Here is a 21,501-nt window from a genome sequence, read left to right as displayed (position 1 = left end):
TGAAGGCATTGCTTGATAATGATGATTGATATCATTTCTTGCATGTTTTTTAAACAGAGTATAAATGAGGCCCGCTCAATTAACTGTGTCAAGCCCACTGTTTAAGAACAATGCAAGGGCCAGAATATACCAGGCAGATACTGCATAAAAGTGAAAAGAGAAATCTCAACAGAAACAGTGCTCTCTAGGATGAATAGAGTGTGCTTTCCTGGCAGCTCGGTCCTGACATTTTAATCCATTTGGCGAGCCTGCTGCAGTGGCCCAGACTCTGTCTGTGGCTCCAGCCCTGATCACCAAGATTCTAGGCTGCTTGTGGCCTGTGGTTCTGAAACCCAGCTGGTCGGGAGGGCAGGAAGGAAGGGTGGACCCTCTTGACATTTCCTGTCTTGCTGTGAGTCACTGATACCAAGTACTTTTCTTGCACTTCTCTGCCTACTATCCGGAGAGCAGGAATGCGGCCACAGAAGTCAAACCGGAACCATCCTCTGCGTCATGATAACAGCTCTCACCGCGGTAAACTAGTGTGGTCTGCACCGATATCAGGGGGCACTCCCTCCCTGTGCAAGCAAGGAACTGAAGGATGGGCTCGCCATTACATTTTCCTTTGTAAGAAGAGGAGGGTGACACTTAGGAGAAAGAAAATCCTCCTGTATCACTTTGGTACAGTGGAAAGGAGACTCATTTTGGAGAAGGAAGGCAAAATTTCCAATTCTGACTCAGCTGGGAAAGATTGTAAGCCCGTCTCACACCTGCTTCCCTTCTACTCCCTGTCTGCCCGGCTGCATTGCAAACAAACTGAAGTTGAATATGGGGTTTTGAGATTCCTGTAAGTAAATGCCTTAAAAATAAAAAATTTAAAGTAATTATTGCTTGTGGAGTATAACGTCAACGGGATTAATCTTTGTAGGAAAAGTCTGTCATGGGGGCATGATAACAATTGTACCACCTAACTTCTAAGCTTGCTGGGAGGATCAGTAATAATAATAATAATAATAATAGCTACTGAGCACTTGTCTTACATTGGATATTATACTTTATATACATTATTGCTATTCCTCACAACACCCCGCAACAAGCACCCCATTCTACCAGCTGCCTTGAAATGGGATGAGGTATACGATAGTGCTTTGAAAATAGTAGTCATTAAATAAAAGTATTTTTATATAAAGGTATAATTAACATTAGTAAAAATTCCAGGGGCAACATTTTACTTAGGTTACAAAAAGCATGAGCTATGGAGTTACACACAACTAGGTTCAAATACCATTTTGCCCCATAGCTATTGCTAACTCTCTGGGCCTCAATTTCCTCCTCTGCAAAATGGGTACAATAACAGCTACCTCTTATGATTATAGCAATCACAAGGGCTATTTGTAAAAATTCCACATCTCTGTATTTGACACAATAGGTTCACCACAAATATGGACTCCCCTTTCTTTTCCATTTTTCCTCAAGGTAATAGAAATAAGACAAAGATCTTTAGAATCATTAATTAGGTATTTGATCATTTTTCAGAGTGCCTACAGCAATACTGAGGAAGAGGAAGGACAAGTATAAGAAAGAGGAATAACAGAATAGTATAAATGAAGGAGTTTGCTGACCATGAGGAAAATAGTCTGATTGTTCTCATAAAGTGTTTTTGGAAGTAACTTTGTATCAGAGACTTGAAAAAAAGTTGTGATGGAAGAGGAATTATTAAAAATGCATTTTATTTTCTTTAACATTGTCTGATCATAACAATATAACTTGATTCTAGGGTTTTGGTAGGGAAGTTTTTATGAATTCAGTTGTAGGAATGAATTTAAATTGCTAGTCATTGAGTAGCTGCCTCAGAAAACCAGAAACCTGGCCTGTCATACTGAGTATTCGCTGGAGGAGAGAAATTAAGCTGTATAGTGGTCACTGCTGTGCAGTAGAGAATTAGATATTTTCAATATTTTACTTTGTTCACACAATTAAACTTTTTATCCATGAGAGCTGGATCAGTTCTCAAAATGGTAAGTATTTTATTAAATAAACAGCTCCTTTTCTCAATCTCTTGCTAACTTTACACTTCAGAGTAGAAAATAACAAGTCAATATCTTTTTTTTTTTTTTTTTTTTTTTTTTGCGGTACACGGGGCTCTCACTGTTGTGGCCTCTCCCGTTGCGGAGCACAGGCTCCGGATGTGCAGGCTCAGCGGCCATGGCTCACGGGCCCAGCCGCTCCGTGGCATATGGGATCTTCCCGGACCGGGGCACGAACCCGTGTCCCCTGCATCAGCAGGCGGACTCTCAACCACTGTGCCACCAGGGAAGCCCCAGTATCTTTTTTATATCAGTGCAGGTTACATTCAGTACAGTTCATGATATTCTCTACTTTTCATGGACAATTTTATGAATGTGGAGTTTTTTAGTACACTTGAAAGACTGCTTGTGTTGAAAAAACAGTCTTGAGAACTATCTCAGCAAACACACCGGCACCACCCTGTTATATGCCTGAAGCATCATAGTTTTCTGTTCAGGCAAGCTTTGTAGAGATTTGAGCACCGTATCATTGCATTAGCCCTAAATACTTAAGTACATAAGTAGCATTCTTTTCCACAATTTTGGAAACTTAAAACACTGGGTTCTAATTATATCTTCACATCTAAAAATAAAGTATACTTTGCAAAGGAAAGACACAAGACCAGAAGAAACATTCTTGAATAGTAACAAACTTTTTACTACAAGGTCTTCATTTTATTCCACAGTTATCTCCTAACAAAATTCTTACTCTCTTTGTACCTATAGTCTCTGCTATGGAAATGGCTTCAGTTATGGGTGGTAAATAGAAAACTATCTGACAAACTGAGTATATGGCCCTGGTAATTATCTTGTCCATTACGGTTTCAGGTACTGAGTTGCATTTTCCTACAGTAGTTGATAGTTATTGAGTACATATTTGATAAAGAGTTTAAAAGGTATCATCCAGGGCTTCCCTGGTGGCGCAGTGGTTGAGAGTCTGCCTGCCGATGCAGGGAACACGGGTTCGTGCCCCGGTCCGGGAAGATCCCATATGCCGAGGAGCGGCTGGGCCCGTGAGCCATGGCCGCTGAGCCTGCACGTCCGGAGCCTGTGCTCCGCAATGGGAGAGGCCACAGCAGTGAGAGACCCGCGTACCCCACCCAAAAAAATAAATAAATAAATAAATAAAAGGTATCATCCAGAAAAATGAGTCCACGTCTTTAAAAAGGATAGAGGGGAATAAAAGGAAATGAGTGAAACATAGTATAGCTTTTAGAAGCAGTTTATAAGATCTTTGTGTGAGCCACATTTAACTAATGTCAACAGTGTTGGTTGTAGCTTTCATTATTCATGGATATCCTGAGGACATAACATAAAAGTATTTTAATGCTACTAATATTGCTAAGCTTAACATGAGTTTCTCAATCATGAAAGGGGATTTTCTACTTGTTTAGTTCCTTATTCTTACACTAAAATATAAGCTGTGATTTTTGTTTTTTCATGTTTTGGTTATTTGATATCCCTGTTCCACACAATACAGGATCCACATCTAAGGAACAGAAATTTGCTAGTGAGTCACATGGAAAAGAAACTTGAGTGTTTTTCAAGGCGAAGGAATTTTACAATAATAATGTAAAATAGGCAAACTCAACCTTGCCTCATCTCTGAGGTTTTTTTTCCTCCCTTCCCCTTAATTTTCCATATGTTGCATAAACTAAATTTAGAGAGGTTTGTCATTTTCAAAATAATTATGTTTAACACAGGAAGCAAAAAGGGTCAATTTTGAAAAGTGACATTTTTTTCTTCTACTGGTTTTCATTATAAAATTAGAAATACACCCTTACAGTTCCCAAATCCGCACAGTTGAAACTTGTACTGAAGGAGTTAAGGTGGAAGTAAGGCCTAGGCTGTAAAAGACCCCGTAGTTCTTAGAGAATTGGAGTTCTTACTTAGATCCTGAATTTGGAGTTTCCCTTCTACTATTAACCTTCTACTTCTTCTGCTATTTAACCCCAAAGTCCATCTCCTCTGTCAGCATGAGGCCTCATTCCTCCCAGGAATGTTCCAGCTTGGTGCTTGGCTTTCTGACTGCATAGGTACAGTCTTGGTTCAAATAAGCCTCTCCAGCCTTCTGTGACAGAGCCACATCACGGTGCAGTGGTTCTCAAACTTTAATGTGCATCAGAACCACCTGGAGAACTTGTTAAAACACAGCTTACGGGGCATCACCCCTGGAGTTTCCGATTCATTGGTCTGGGGCGGTGACTAAGAGGTAGCATTTCTAACAAGTTCTCACATGATGCTGATGCGGCCAGTTGGAAACCACCAGTGTGATGCAAAGTGCCCCAGACTGAAAGCTGAGAAATCTTGCCTTCATCTAGTTTCATAATTTCCCTCTACAAAAACACGAATGTGTGACCTCTGTGCCTTATATTTTTTTGTTGTTTTTGAAACAAAAAAAGTTTGAGCCGGTAAACTCTTGCTCAGAATTTCTCAATAACAGTATTTTGTTATCTTGATTATTAATTAGTCTTCTAATGTTTGTCATCCTCTTTCTATATAGCAAATTCCCACTCTTTAGCAAGGCTTTCTGCTTGCTGAAGCATCGTTTAATTTATTGCTTATGAAATAGTTTAAGCTGACCCATGGGCTCTAAGTGAGCTGTTTTCCATCTCCAATTGCCTCCTTCACCCAGAAAAACTATGCGAAAGCTCTATAGCATCTTCTTCTGGAACCAGATGGCTCTCACACAGCCATGAATAAAGTTAACATGTAAAAACGTATCATTTTTGTGGTAGTACCAAACTGATTTTTACCTCCAGTTAGTCACTTTTAGCAGAGGGAAAGCAGATGACAACATCGGGATCCTTATAAAAAAACAGACAACGTCTAGAAGATACTTAAGGCTGTCCTAGCTCCAAGCTGGGGAAAAATCATTTCCCTGGGGCTTAATTCCATTTTATACTTCTCTTTCTAACTTCATTTCTCAGTTTATTACTCATTACTGATAATTCTATGTTTGACTCTGGTTGGTCAAGATTTTGAAATGGCAAACCATGTATTATTTTCATTTAAATTTGCTTTAGGGTTAAAGGAGTCTGAAGATCACTGTTTTTTTGACAGGAGAATCATCTAGATGTACATTCCAACAGATATGGAATTCCTTTCCTTTATTATCCACATGTGCTTTATGTAATCCAACCTTCTCCTAGCACTGAGAGACAACCATCTACCCATAATTTGCAAATTTGTATTCTGCTGAATACCGTCTTGCCTGGTTTTTGTAAGAATATTCCTACTGTTAATTCTCTTGAGCATTAAAAGCAAGTATAAGCCAAGAGACATACTATGCATATATTAATTTAAAAAAAAAAAAGTCTAATAACACAAGACAGCTCCTTGCTAAGGGGCACTGCCCCCATCAACACCCTCATTCCCAAAGCTTCACTGTTATCTCATAGTACTATCTGGTTCTTATCTATCTACGGTTCAATAGGATTTCCAGCTCCTAGGGGCAGGAATCCTGTAATACATCTTTTGCATCCTTCCTAGTGTCTAATGGAGTACTAAGCATCACATGGATATCCAATAAGCAATTGTTGAGTCATGCTGAATTGAATGAAAAATTCCCATGTTCAGGGCTTCCCTGGTGGCGCAGTGGTTGAGAGTCCGCCTGCCGATGCAGGGGACACGGGTTCGTGCACCGGTCCGGGAAGATCCCACATGCCGCGGAGTGGCTAGGCCCGTGAGCCATGGCCGCTGAGTCTGCGCGTCCGGAGCCTGTGCTCCACAATGGGAGAGGCCACAACAGTGAGAGGTCCGCGTACCGCAAAAAAAAAAAAAAAAAAAAAAACAGTGAGAAAAATTCCCATATTCCTGGTGCTAATGAAGGAAGCAACTGAACCTACCCCTGCTCTCCACAGTCTGAGAATTATCATCAAAAGTAAGGATTATCAGATAAATGAAGATTACCAGGAAGGAAGAGCCAAAGACCAATGAAAAATAGTGCAAAGAAGGGCTACAAGAAAAATAATTCCTCTTTAACCTCATCTCTCTGCTGCAAAAAGGGAATGTTTGGTAAATGTTTGGTGAAAGTTATAGCCCACATGGTCTGTTGTGATTGTCACATGTACCAGCAGTATAGAGCAAAACAACTTTTTTTTAGGACTGAGTTTCTAATAAAAAAGTTTTGTGTTTATTTCTTTGATTCTATGATTAGTAAGCTTGTGTATAAATAATGAAAAGTGCTTCTCCAAGTCCATGACTAATTCCTAAATATTAATTGAGTACTCAGACACTAGTTTTTACTGCACATTTTCCTCCCTAATGTAAACCTTGTGAGTGTCATGTGCAGGAAGTAGGAGAGAGAACAGAGGTCTTCTGTTAACTTCAGTGCTATTACATGGACTTCCTTGAGGACTGTGTATTGGGTTCCATATTCTACAACCATGACCTCACAGTCATCTCTACCATGCCTTGGCTAGCTTCTGGTTTTTAAAATCTACTTTTGAATCGCTTGCTTTTTAGAGTTGTATTATAAAATCTGTCACTTTATACATTTGTCCCCCAGTGTCTACTGGAGTAATGAGCATCTTGTGGGTTTCCAATTAACAATTTTTTAATCATGTTGAATTGAATTTTAAAATTTGAGAGGAATTTAAAAATACTGTTCTTGGGCCTCCCTGGTGGCGCAGTGGTTAAGAGTCCGCCTGCCGATGCAGGGGATACGGGTTCGTGCCCCGGTCTGGGAGGATCCCATATGCCGCGGAGCGGCTGGGCCCGTGAGCCATGGCCGCTGGGCCTGCGCATCCGGAGCCTGTGCTCCGCAACGGGAGAGGCCACAACAGTGAGAGGCCCGCATACCGCAAAAAGAAAAAAAAAAAAAAAAAATACTGTTCTTTGTTTCCAGGATGAAAGTTTTGCATGGCGTCTATGGTATAATTGAACAATTATTACAAACTAAATTATTACAAGCTAAATATCATAAAATATTGAAAAAATATTGTAACCAAAAATTGGCATTGCATACAAACACAGACACACCTTTGCTATTTCCTATAACATATTTGTCTTATAGTTTTGTTTTGTTTTGTTTTGCGGTACGCAGGGCTCTCACTGCTGTGGCCTCTCCCGTTGCGGAGCACAGGCTCCGGACGTGCAGGCTCAGTGGCCATGGCTTACGGGCCCAGTCGCTCCGCGGCATGTGGGATCTTCCCGGACCGGGGCACGAACCTGTGTCCCCTGCATCAGCAGGCGGACTCTCAACCACTGCGCCACCAGGGAAGCCCCTGTCTTATAGTTTTTATATAAAGATTTTATGTAAAAGCATTAACCATATTTTTTGAAAAGTATTTGGAACTCTTTGTTGTGTACAAATGCTAAGGTAGGACCACATGGGACCCATTTTTTTGGCTTTTGAAAAAGTAAACTCAATTTTTCCAATAAGTCTATGGACATTACATGGTATGTACATATGTTGGCCCGATAGATAACTTTACTTGTAGGGTTGGTCCAGTAACAAATCAAAGTCTTAAAGAAAAAAAAATAATGTCTTGGTACCACCCCACCTCAACTTTAAGGAATTCTCTGTAATAATGAATTTTCATCCTTTATAATAGAGATTTTCTTCTCATGCAGAGGGTGGTATTTTGAATGAACAGAAGTGTATATAAAAGATCAATAGGAAATAAAGTTATACCCATATGAAAGGTGCTTTTCTCTAAATAACAAAAATTGGACTATAAAATAAAGATGATGGTTTTAGTTTTCTAAGTTCTCCCTCTTGTAATTTTATTGGCCCTTGTTCGGCAAAATGAAAATTGAAAATTAGCCTTTGTTGTTTTATTATACATACATATGTCTTGCAATCCACTTGATAGGCCACCATTGTCACTGGCAAAGCTAGAACATTTCATCAGACTGTTGTTGTGACTAGAAGTTTGGGATTGTTTAGCAAAACTAGAAGTTTGGGATTGTTTTGCAAAACTGAGCTGGGAGCAGGCCTGTTTTGCTGTGCTCACAGACCTGATTAACTGCCATTTTTCATATACAGTAGAACCTAAAGCAGTGGTTTCCAAAACATGGCCTGAGAATCATCTAAGAAGCTTGTAATTATGCATATACCCAGGCCCCACATGGACCAACAGAATCAGAACCTCTGGGTGCAGGGCCTGAAGATTTACATTTAAACAAGTGTCCCACGTGATCATTACGCTCACCAAATTTGAAAGCCTGTAACTGCAGGCTCACACTTAATAATTAAAAAATATACAACTCAGGGCTTCCCTGGTGGTGCAGTGGTTGAGAGTCCGCCTGCCGATGGAGGCGCCACGGGTTCGTGCCCCAGTCCAGGAAGATCCCACATGCGGCGGAGTGGCTGGGCCCGTGAGCCTTGGCCGCTGAGCCTGCGCGTCCGGAGCCTGTGCTCCGCAACGGGAGAGGCCACAAGAGTGAGAGGCCCGTGTACCATTAAAATATATATATATATATATATATATATATATATATACATATACAACTCATCTTTTGGTTAAAAAAAAAGATTAGTTTGGTAAAATTTATCTTTCGGTTTTATATTTGCTTTGCCTCTCCATTCAGTGTGCTTCTGTTATTTTCTGCTCTCGTCCTTTTCTCTCTCCTCTTACTAAAGTAAGTCTCATAGAATTTTAGAACTACGTGTGATTGGAGTCCTTTGGTTACAAGCAGCAGAATCTAATTCTGAGTGAGTTAAGCTAAAATAAAATTTATTGCAATTTATGGAGTAGCTCATAAGTCAAAAAGAAATCTGAAGACCCAGTGTTAAGAGAGAATACGAGTTAGAATGGAGTAAGAAGGACCTACCATCTTCACTTGCTGTGTCACTTTATTCAAATTTCAAATTACATTTAAAAAGTATAGGCTTTGTCTACCATGGTCCTGTTCCCATATCTTGGCCAGGAGAGGGAGTGTAGCTTAGGAGTGCTTTCCAGAACTGTATCTAGTGACTGACTGAGCGGTAGATCTCTAATAAAGCAAAATAGTAGTACCTTTACAAGAAGACTGAAGAAAGATTTCCATATGGTCAAAAATGATAGGTTCACCATGATGCAGAAAACTTTAGAATACTGAATGTGAAGTCGTCATTTTAATCATAAGTCACCTAACTTCTGAGAGTTAGTTAACAAATACTTATTACACAACTAGTACTCTGAGTCAGGTGCTATATTAGGTGTTAGGGAAATAATAAAGTTACTAGAGGTCAGGGCAACAAATTAAGGCAAATAGTAGGTGGGCTAGTTTAGATTGAATATATTTATAATAGGAAGCCTCTAATCAGGACTAAGGGAAAAGCCTGTTTATGTAGATAAAAGTCTGAATCAGATGCCTTTTCATTTACATGGACTATTGTTTCCATTAACTAAGGAAGGCACTGTTTGCCTGCTGCGTGTTCTTATGGGGCCTTAAGGAATAGATACCGGGGCTTGCAATTTGTGTAGTAGTGGATTAAATAATTATTGAATGAATAAAATGACCTGATTATAAGTTTTTCTCTCAGTTAAGTAGGAGAGTAGTCTTTCTGAAATTATTTTGTGTTATATTACATTACATTATTTATTTGAACAGACCCCATCATTTCAACCAGTTTTTATTGAGCACCTAATGTGTGCTAGCTACTGGGGATACAGATTGTTCCTGCACTCAGGGAGTTCACATTCACTTTCAGGGAGTGCCTTTATTCACCAATAATGGAAAAGCAAACTTTAGCCTGGTTGTATATTAACTTATCACAAGTTCAATGATTTGCCCTCTTAAACTTGTTTTTGCAACAGGTGGTCCTGCCAGCAATGCTCCAGTCCCCAGTCACTCCACTAATCAATACACATTCATCCTTCATATTTGACATAAAAAGACCCTCTGGGTCAAGTTTTCTTGCTTTCCCTAAAATTTAAGTCTCCTATGGCATTTTATGCCAATACTTCCATCCATAATTGCTTACCTGCCTTCCTCCCCACTAGACCTTAACTTCTTCATCTTCCAGGAGCCTAGAGCCTCCTTAGACAATGTCTTACAGTTTCAACCACCATTTATACTCTGAGAAAGCTCAAAGCTATGTCTCCAGTTCAGAAATATCTGTTAATTTCTGGATTTATACAGCCTACTGCACACACAGAATTTCCAAATCTGATCTCACTGATCATTCCCTCATTTGTTTCCTCCTCTTGGAATCCTCAATTTGGGTGAAGGGTACTGCTTTCTATCCAGTTTTTCAAGACAGAAACCTGGAATCTCCTCTGCCTCTTCCATCTCCTCCTCCTTCCACATGGATTCAGAATTCCTTCACCTTAATATATTTCTACACCACCCACTCTACTACATCACCCCTGTCACCACCTTTGTTCAAGCAAGCATGATTTTTTGTTTGTTTTTAACATTTTTATTGGAGTATAATTGCTTTACAATGGTGTATTAGTTTCTGCTTTAGTGAATCAGTTATACATATACATATATCCCCATATCTCTTCCCTCTTGCATCTCCCTCCCTCCCACCCTCCCTATCCCACCCCTCTAGGTGGTCACAAAGCACCGAGCTGATCTCCCTGTGCTATGCGACTGCTTCCCACTAGCTATCTATTTTACATTTGGTAGTGTATATATGTCCATATATACACTACCACTCTCTCACTTTGTCCCAGCCTACCCTTCCCCCTCCCCATGTCCTCAAGTCCTTTCTCTAGTAGGTCTGCATCTTTATTCCTGTCTGACCCTAGGTTCTTCATGACCATTTTTTTTTCAGATTCCATATATATGTGTTAGCATACAGTATTTGTTTTTCTCTTTCTGACTTACTTCACTCTGTATGACAGACTCTAGGTCCATCCACCTCACTACAAATAACTAAATTTCATTTCTTTTTATGGCTGAGTAATATTCCATTGTATATATGTGCCACAACTTCTTTATGCATTCATCTGTCGATGGACACTTCGGTTGCTTCCATGTCCTGCCTATTGTAAACAGAGCTGCGGTGAACATTGTGGTACATGACTCTTCTTGAATTATGGTTTTCTCAGGGTATATGCCCATTAGTGGGATTGCTGGGTCATATGGCAGTTCTATTTTTAGTTTTATAAGGAACCTCCATTACTGTTCTCCATAGTGGCTGTATCAATTTACATTCCCATCAACAGTGTATGAGAGTTCCCTTTTCTCAACACCCTCTCCAGCATTTATTGTTTGTAGATTTTTTGATGATGCCCATTCTGACTGGTGTGACATGATATCGCATTGTAGTATTGACTTGCATTTCTCTAATGATTAATGATGTTGAACATTCGTTCATGTTTTTGTCAGCACTCTGTATATCTTCTTTGGAGAAATGTCTATTTAGGTCTTCTGCCCATTTTTGGATTGGGTTGTTTGTTTTTTTGATACTGAGCTGCATGAGGTGCTTGTAAATTTTGGAGATTAATCCTTTGTCAGTTGCATCATTTGCAAATATTTTCTCCTATTCTGAGGGTTATCTTTTCATCTTGTTTATGGTTTCCTTTGCTGTGCAAAAGCTTTTAAGTTTCATTAGGTCCCATTTGTTTATTTTTATTTCCATTTCTTTAGGAGGTGGGTCAAAAAGGATCTTGCTGTGAATTATGTCACAGAGTGTTCTGCCTATGTTTTCCTCTAACATTTTGATAGTGTCTGGCCTTACATTTAGGTCTTTAATCCACTTTGAGGTTTTTTTTCTGTATGGTGTTAGGGAGTGTTCTAATTTCATTCTTTTACATGTAGCTTTCCAGTTTTCCCAGCACCACTTACTTAAGAGGCTGTCTTTTCTCCACTGTATATTCTTGCCTCCTTTATCAAACATAGGGTGACCATATGTGTGTCGGTTTATGTCTGGGCTTTCTCTCCTGTTCCATTGATCTTTATTTCTGTTTTTGTGCCAGTCCCATACTGTCTTGATTACTGTAGCTTTGTAGTATAGTCTGAAGTCCAGGAGTATGATTCCTCCAGCTCCATTTTTCTTTCTCAAGATTGCTTTGGCTATTCGGGGTCTTTTGTGTTTCCATACAAATTGTGAAATTTTTTGTTCTAGTTGTGTGAAAAATGCCAGTGGTAGTTTGATAGGGATTGCATTGAATCTGTAGATTGCTTTGGGTAGTATAGTCATTTTCACAATGTTGCTGCTTCGAATCCAAGAACATGGTATATCTCTCCATCTATTTGTATCATCTTTAATTTCTTTCATCATTGTCTTATAATTTTCTGCATACAAGTCTTTTCTCTCCTTAGGTAGGTTTATTCCTAGGTATTTTATTCTTTTTGTTGCAATGGTAAATGGGAGTGTTTTCTTAATTTCACATTCAGATTTTTCATCATCAGTGTATAAGAATGCAAGAGACTTATGTGCATTAATTTTGTATCCTGCTACTTTACCAAATTAATTGATTAGCTCTAGTAGTTTTCCGGTAGCATCTTTAGGATTCTCTCTGTATAGTTCCATGTCATCTGCAAACGGTGACTCCTTTACTTCTTCTTTTCTGATTTGGATTCCTTTTATTTGTCTTCTCTGATTGCTGTGGCTAAAACTTCCAAAACTATGTTGAATAATAGTGGTGAGAGTGGGCAACCTTGTCTTATTCCTGATCTTAGTGGAAATGGTTTCAGTTTTTCACCATTGAGGACGATGTTGGCTGTGGGTTTGTCATATATGGCCTTTATTATGTTGAGGTAAGTTCCCTCTGTGCCTACTTTCTGGAGGGTTTTTATCATAAATGGGTGTTGAATTTTGTCAAAAGCTTTCTCTGCATCTATTGAGATTATAATATAGTTTTTCTCCTTCAATTTGTTAATATGGTGTATCACATTGATTGATTTGCATATATTGAAAAATCCTTGCATTCCTGGGATAAACCCCACTTGATCATGGTGTTTGATCCTATTAGTGTGCTGTTGAATTCTCTTTACTAGTATTCTGTTTAGGATTTTTGCATCTATGTTCATCAGTCATACTGGCCTGTAGTTTTCCTTTTTTGTGACATCTTTGTCTGGTTTTGATATCAGGGTGATGGTGGCCTCGTAGAATAGTTTGGGATTGATCCTCCCTCTGCTATATTTTGGAAGAGTTTGAGAAGGATGGGTGTTAGCTCTTCTCTAAATGTTTGATAAAATTCACCTGTGAAGCCATCTGGTCCTGGGCTTTTGTTTTTTGGAAGAATTCTAATCACAGTTTCAATTTCAGTGCTTGTGATTGGTCTGTTCATATTTTCTGTTTCTTCCTGGTTCAGTCTCGGAAGGTTGTGCATTTCTAAAAATTTGTCCATTTCTTCCAGGTTGTCCATTTTATTGGCATATAGTTGCTTGTAGTAACCTCTCATGATCCTTTGTATTTCTACAGTGTCACTTGTTACTTCCCCTTTTTCATTTGTAATTCTATTGATTTGAGTCTTCTCCCTTTTTTTCGTGATGAGTCTGGCTAATGGTTTATCAATATTGTTTATCTTCTCAAAAAACCAGCTTTTAGTTTTATTGATCTTTGCTATTGTTTCCTTCATTTCTTTTTCATTTATTTCTGATCTGATCTTTATGATTTCTTTCCTTCTGCTAACTTTGGGGTTTTTTTGTTCTTTCTCTAATTGCTTTAGGTGTAAGGTTAGGTTGTTTATTTGAAATGTTTCTTGTTGCTTAAGGTAGGATTGTATTATTATAAACTTCCCTCTTAGAATTGCTTTTGCTGTATCCCATAGGTTTTGGGTCGTCGTGTTTTCATTGTCATTTGTTTCTAGGTATTTTTTGATTTCCTCTTTGATTTTTTCAGTGATCTGTTGGTTATTAAGTAGTGTATTGTTTAGCCTCCATGTGTTTGTATTTTTTCAGATTCTTTTCCTGTAATTCATATTTAGTCTCATAGCATTGTGGTCAGAAAAGATACTTGATACGATTTCAATGTTCTTAAATTTACCAAGGCTTGACTTGTTACCCAAGATATGATCTATCCTGGAGAATGTTCCATGAGCACTTGAGAAGAAAGTGTATTCTGTTGTTTTTGGGTGGAATGTCCTGTAAATATCAATTAAGCCCATCTTGTTTAATGTATCATTTAATGCTTGTGTTTCCTTATTTATTTTCATTTTGGATGATCTGTCCATTGGTGAAAGTGGGGTGTTAAAGTCACCTACTATGATTGTGTTACTGTCGATTTCCCCTTTTATGGCTGTTAGTATTTGCCTTATATATTGAGGTGCTCCTATGTTGTGTGCATAAATGTTTACAATTGTTAAATCTTCTTCTTGGATTGATCCCTTGACCATTATGTAGTGTCCTTCTTTGTCTCTTGTAATAGTCTTTGTTTTGAAGTCTATTTTGTCTGATATGAGAATTGCTACTCCAGCTTTCTGGGTTTTTTGGGGTTTTTTTTTGTGTGTGTGTGGTACACAGGACTCTCACTGTTGTGGCCTCTCCCATTGCAGAGCACAGGCTACAGACGTGCAGGCTCAGCGGCCATGGCTCATGGGCCCAGCTGCTCCATGGCATGTGGGATCTTCCCGGACCAGGGCATGAACCCGTGTCCCCTGCATTGGCAGGTGGACTCTCAACCACTGCGCCACCAGGGAAGCCCTCCAGCTTTCTTTTGATTTCCATTTGCATCGAATATCTTTTTCCATCCCCTCACTTTCAGTCTGTTTGTGTTCCTAGGTCTGAAGTGGGTCTCTAGTAGACAGCATATGCCTTGTTTTTGTATCCATTCATCCAGTCTGTGTCTTTCAGTTGGAACATTTTATCCATTTACATTTAAGGTAAATATCAATATGTATTTTTCTACTACCATTTTCTTAATTGTTTTTGGTTTGTTATTGTAGGTCTTTTCCTTCTCTTGTGTTTGCTGCCTAGAGAGGTTCCTTTAGCATTTGTTGTAAAGCAGGTTTGGTGGTGCTGAATTCTCTTCACTTTGCTTGCCTCTAAATGTTTTAATTTCTCTGTTGAATCTGAATGTGATCCTTGCTGGCTAAAGTAATCTCGGTTGTAGGCTTTTCCCTTTCTTCACTTTAAATATACCCTGCCACACCCTTCTGGCTTGCAGAGTTTGTGCTGAAAGATCAGATGTTAACCTTATGGGGATTCCCTTTTACATGTTTTTTGTTGCTTTTCCCTTGCTGCTTGTAATATTTTTTCTTTGTATTTAAGTTTTGATAGTTTGATCAATATGGGTCTTGGCATGTTTCTCCTTGGATTTATCCTGTGTGGGACTCTCTGTGCTTCCTGGACTTGATTAACTATTTCCTTACCCATTTTAGGGAAGTTTTCAACTATAATCCCTTCAAATATTTTCTCAGTCCCTTTTTCTCTTCTTTTTCTGGGACGCCTATAATTCGAATGTTGGTGCATTTAATATTGTCCCAGAGGTCTCTGAGACTGTCCTCAATTCTTTTCATTCTTTTTTCTTTATTCTGCTCTGCAGTAACTATTTCCACTATTTTATCTTCCAACTAACTTATCCGTTCTTCTATCTCAGTTATTCCGCTATTGATCCCTTCTAGAGAATTTTTAATTTCATTTATTGTGTTGTTCATGATTGTTTGTTTGCTCTTTAGTTCTTCTAGGTCCTTGTTAAACGTTTCTTTTATTTTCTCCATTCTGTTCCAAGATTTTGGATCATGTTTACTATCATTATTCTGAATTCTTTTCCGATAGACTGCCTATTTCCTCTTCGTTTGTTAGGTCTGGTGGGTTTTTACCTTGCTCCTTCATCTGCTGTATATTTCTGTGTCTTCTCATTTTGCTTAAATTACTGTGTTTGGGGTCTCCTTTTCGCAGGCTGCAGGTTCATAGTTCCCGTTGTTTTTGGTGTCTGCCCCCAGTGGCTAAGGTTGGTTCAGTGGGTTGTGTAGGCTTCCTGTTGGAGGGGACTAGTGCCTGTGTTCTGGTGGATGAGGCTGGATCTTGTGTTTCCGGTGGGCAGGTCCACGTCTGGTGGTGTGTTTTGGGGTGTCTGTGACCTTGTTATGATTTTAGGCAGCCTCCCTGCTAATGGGTGGGGTTGTGTTCCTGTCTTGCTAGTTGTTTGGCATAGGGTGTCCAGCACTGTAGCTTGCTGGTCCTTGAGTGGAACTGGGTCTTGGCCTTGAGATGGAGATCTCTGGGAGATTTTCACCGTTTGATATTACGTGGAGCTTGGAGGTCTCTGGTGTACCAATGTCCTGAACTTGGCTGTCCCACCTCAGAGGCACAGCCCTGATGCCTGTCTGGAACACCAAGAGCCTGTCATCCACACAGCTCAGAATAAAAGGGAGGGAAAAAAAGGAGGGAAGCAAGGAAGGAAGGAAGGAAGGAAGGGAAAGAAAGAAAGGGATAAAGTAAAATTAAATTAAAAAGTTATTAAAATAAAAAAATAATTATTAAAAAAAATTTTAAGTAATTAAAAAAAAGAAAGAACAACCAAACCAAAAAACAAATCCACCAATGATAGCAAGTGCTGAAAACCATACTAAAAAAACAAACAGAAAACGGATAGAACCCTAGGACAAATGGTAAAAGCAAAGCTATATAGACGAAATCACACACAGAAGCATACACATACACACTCAGAAAAAGAGAAAAAGGGAAAAAACTATATATATCATTGCTCCCAAAGTCCACCTCCTCAATTTGGGATGATTCGTTGTCTATTCAGGTATTCCATAGGTGCAGGGTACATCAAGTTGATTGTGGAGATTTAATCCGCTGCTCCTGAGGCTGCTGGGAGAGACTTCCCTTTCTCTTCTTTTCTTGCACAGCTCCCAGGGTTCAGCTTTGGATTTGGCCCCGCCTCTGCGTGTAGGTCGCCTGAAGGCATCTCTTCTTCGCTCAGAGAGGACGGTGTTAAAGGAGCAGCTGCTTCGGGGGCTCTGGCTCACTCAGGCCGGGGGGAGGGAGGGGTACGGAGCGTGGGGTGAGCCTGCGGCGGCAGAGGCCGGTGTGATGTTGCAGCAGCCTGAGGCACTCCATGTGTTCTCCTTGGGAAGTTGTCCCTGGATCATGGGGTCCTGGCAGTGGCGGGTTGCACACGCTCCCGGGAGGGGAGGTGTGGATAGTGACCTGTGCTCGCACACAGGCTTCTTGGTGGCGGCAGCAGCAGCCTTAGCATCTCATGCCCGTCTCTGGGGTCCGCGTGGATAGCCGCGGCTCATGCCCGTCTCTGGAGCTCCTTTAAGCGGCGCTCTTAATCCCCTCTCTTCGCGCACCAGGAAACAAAGAGGGAAGAAAAAGTCTCTTGCCTCTTTGGCAGTTCCAGACCTTTTCCAGGACTCCCTCCCGGCTAGGTGTGGCGCACTAGCCCCTTCAGGCTGTGTTCACGCCGCCAACCCCTGTCCTCTCCCTGGGATCCAACCGAAGCCCCAGCCTCAGCTCCCAGCCCCGCCCACCCCAGCGGGTGAGCAGACAAGCCTCTCAGGCTGGTGAGTGCTGGTCGGCTCCGATCCTCTGTGTGGGAATCGCTCCGCTTTGCCCTCCGCATCCCTGTTGCTGCACTCTCCTCCGTGGCTCCGAACTTCCCCCCTCCGCCACCCGCAGTCTCCGCCCGTGAAGGGCCTTCCTAGTGTGTGGAAACCTTTCCTCCTTCACAGCTCCCTCCCACTGGTGCAGGTCCCATCCCTATTCTTTTGTCTCTGTTTATTCTTTTTTCTTTTGCCCTACCCAGGTACGTGGGGAGTTTCTTGCCTTTTGGGAGGTCTGAGGTCTTCTGCCAGCGTTAGTAGGTGTTCTGTAAGAGTTGTTCCACATGTAGATGTATTTCTGATGTATCTGTGGGGAAAAAGGTCTTCTCCACATCTTACTCTTCTGCCATCTTGAAGCTTCTCCAAGCCAGCATGATTTTTGTGAGAACTGCAGTAGCTTCTAAATTAGCCTAGCCCCTTCTGGTCCATCTTTCAAAGAGTTAGCAGAAGCCAACTTTATAAAACAAAACTTATTTCCCTTACCTCTTTTAAAAAACGTTTCAAAAGCTTTTGTAATGTTAAAGAGAAAGTTCAAGTTCACAGGCACTATATGAAAACCTCTTAATCGTCCATCCTTGCCCATCAGTCTAATTTCTAGGTCTGCCAAAGCCAGCAAGTAGTGTTTGAGATCCCCCCCGCCACCCTATCCCAAGGCCTTACCATTTTAGTGAGAGTGACTTCCAACTGCCTGACGTCTTTCTCCTCTAGCTGTCCTCAACCAACAAATATCAAAAACTGATGCATGAATGAGTAGTCCAACTTCCTTCCTCTTGTTAGATAACTCTAAGGCCTGTGTCCTATATCAACTCCCAGAATTCCCCAGTGTAACTGATTTCCATTTATCTGTATTTACCACAGTGGTAACAGACTTGATAAAGTAACCTTTGTGGCTGCCTCTCCTTTTCCCAGCTTACTTTCCCACAGTCCTCCCAGTGTCTCCTGGGATCACCCCACTGATACAATGAATCCTTGTCTCTAAATCAGATTTTTAGGAAGCCAAATAGACACCCAACATGTATCTGTTGCTTCAGAAAAAAAAAAAATTGCATTTTAAAAAATGTCATGTTTTCCCTGCAATGATTCTGGCTCCTACCTCCATTACTTTGCTAAACTTTACTAATTTCTTAAAATTTTTGCCCAAGCACTGCCTCTTTAAAGGAAGCTTAACACTGAGTTGTGGACTGGAAGCTCTACCTCACCATACACAAGCATACCTATATCATGGCAGACAGCTTAATCTTTGATTTGTTTGTCTGGCTTCCCTAGTAGACTGTGATCTCCTTGAGAGTAGGGATCAAGATATATTTGAATGTTTAGTCCAGCCCTAACAATATAAGGGAAGACAACATTGATTAAGCTCACTAAATGTTTGCTTGAATGAATGGTTTTTTAATGAATACGTTATGAATGAATGAGTAAATAAAAAATGAAACCAACAAGGGCAGATTTAATTCAAGTAAAGAAATCTATTGCTGAATGAAAATTTATGCAATTAATCCCATGTTTCAGGAGAGATAGTTTATTTGCACCATTGTGCAGGTAAGTGTGGATAACAATAAAATATTACATTCTAAGCAATCGTTATGTCCCAGACACTGTGTAAGCACATTAAAAATATTACATATCTAATCTTCCCATTGTATATGACATTATGATATCATATTACACCTATTAGAATTTATTATTATGACTGTTATAGTTTAACGAAGAGTTAATTATGCTCATGCTGGATATTTTAAAGCAGTTTCTTTTCACAAGAGTCTCAGAAAGTCCCATTATCCTTATCAAGGTGGTACAGAATAATAAATTCAAATGATGTGTTGATTTGGGGAACTTTCTTCCTTTTGCCTTGCTCAATACAGGAGGTTAATAATTGCCAGGGGGCAAACTTCTCACCTCACACTGTTTTGTAACTTTTTTTTTTTTTTAATTTATTTTTGGCTGTGTTGGGTCCTCATTCCTGCGCGCACGCTTCCTCTAGTTGTGGCGAGTGGGGGCTACTCTTCCTTGCGGTGTGCGGGCTTCTCATTGCAGTGGCTTCTTTTTGCAGAGAACGGGCTCTAGGCATGCGGGCTTCAGTAGTTGTGGTGTGCAGGCTCAGTAGTTGTGGCTCACGAGCTCTAGAGCGCAGGCTCAGTAGTTGTGGTGCACGGGCTTAGTTGCTCTGTGGCATGTGGGATCTTCCCGGACCAGGGCTCGAACCCACGTCCCCTGCATTGGCACATGGATTCTTAACCCCTGAGCCACCAGGGAAGCCCTGCTTTGTAACTTAATGCAGCCAAAATACTCTTATTATGACCATAGGCTAGAATTTCCTAAAACCAGTTTCAGAATTATATTTTACAAACACATTCAAAATTTGGGTTCACAATAAAGTAGTAAAACATTTATTCAACAAATGTAGTAAGCACTTTTTGTATATATTGCATGGTATTAACTTCTGGGGATACAGACTTAACTAAGTCAGGATTCTGATCACTGGCATGTGGTAGCTTATCTTGAATAATACAGCTGACCCTTGAACAACATGGGTTTGAACTGCGTGGGTGCAACTTATACTCAGTTTTTCCAATAAATATACAGGCCCTCAGTATCTTCGGGGTTCCATATCCGTGGATTCAACCAACCACAGATCAAGTAATATTTATGATCTGGATCTGCAGTTGGATGAATCCATAGATTTGGAGTCTGTGGATACCGAGGGCAAATATGGGACTCAAGCATCCGTGGATTCTGGTATCTGTGGTGGGTCCAATCCCCCTCAGATTCTGATGACTGTAATTGCCCTTTCCAACTTCAGGATCAATGACCAAAAGGTACCACCTAAGTCTTTTTTCCTCTACTGTGACTAGAATTAAAAATAAAGATTGACTTGGTCTTTGATAATTTCGTATTTGTTTAGTCTTTCTGCTAAGAAAGTCCAGATGCTTTATAGACATTAGCATGTTTATCTTGAAATGACTACTCCCTTTGTGTCAAAACTGAACTAAACAGTACTTTCATTTTATCTATGAATGAATGAATTTATTAATTTTGCTTTTCTCTTCTGGTTTTCTCTCTGTAAGAGTACTTGTTTTTTTTGAGGAAAGGGACCATGTTTTACCTATTTTTGTATCACCAGGACCAGCCATGGCTTTAGGCACCTCATAAGCACTCTATAAAATGTTTCTACAATGGATTAAAAAACAATTCTGTAAAACATTTCATGCTTTTAAGCTTAAAAACTAGAAATGTTTTTGCAGAGTAGTTCTTTATAAATTTTTATCAATAAAGGCATTTAGGTTTAAGTCCTATGAACTAATATGTACCTTAATTAATCCCCACCCCAGTAGCTTTTCTTCCAGACATAACTTGAAATCAGTGATAAATTCTAATTCATAAAACTAATCTCTAGTGTTAGTTACATCCTGTCTGCCTCATTCACTAGCTTTCCAACAATAATCTGAAGTAGTCAGCATGTAGTAATCAGGAAAACTTTACTGGCGTGCTTCCAGGCCCTAGTCATCGTAGTCATCGTTTATGAGCCTTAAACTATTAAGTCACATCGACTTAGGCTCAACCACATGAATGAAAATTCCACGATACTCTAAGCCACTATGTACATACAGGTCCACAATTTACAAAGAGGCTGTACTTAGAAGTTCGTTTTCACATCAGTGTCTGCAGCTTGGAGATCATTTTCATAAATTCCCAAACTAGCCCATCAAATCCTTTTGTAAACTTTATTTAAAGACAACTGAATCATAAATGCTAATAGTTGTACTCAAAGTTATAGATTCTGGGTCGTGGACCTCGGGTGCAGGAAACTGGGGAGTAGGGATGGGGTTTGTCAGAGAAAGAGGTATCCCCCGAAGGCCTGAATACACCAGTGTAGCAAATCCCCCAGTCTTTGCAAAGCCTATGCAGCACCACTGGGGGCACATACGTTTACATTACTTTTGGGTCACACATACCTTCCGGAACCCAACAGCAGGATGAAGGCAGAGGGCTGGCTTCCCAATGTCTAGACTTACAGCTTTCTTTGGACATCCCTGCCACCTTTTCTCTAAAGGGCCAGACAGTAAATATTT

The 21,501-nt window shown here is 40.2% G+C and overlaps 1 long non-coding RNA gene across 1 annotated transcript in view; it reads left to right on the top strand.

The window, feature by feature from the left end:
- Positions 1 to 569: 569 nt before the first annotated feature.
- The window catches only part of LOC132491314 (uncharacterized), a 39,603-nt gene continuing 18,671 nt past the window's right edge, over positions 570 to 21,501 (top strand). Inside the window, exon 1 of the long non-coding RNA XR_009532654.1 lies at positions 570 to 826. This is a non-coding gene — a long non-coding RNA (uncharacterized LOC132491314). The remainder of the gene's footprint in view (positions 827 to 21,501) is intronic.

Source organism: Mesoplodon densirostris, chromosome 5, assembly GCF_025265405.1.
Source record: "Mesoplodon densirostris isolate mMesDen1 chromosome 5, mMesDen1 primary haplotype, whole genome shotgun sequence".
Classification (NCBI taxonomy): Eukaryota; Metazoa; Chordata; class Mammalia; order Artiodactyla; family Ziphiidae; genus Mesoplodon; species Mesoplodon densirostris.
The sequence above is the reverse complement of the archived record's forward strand: the minus strand, read 5'-3'. Positions and strand labels throughout refer to the sequence as shown.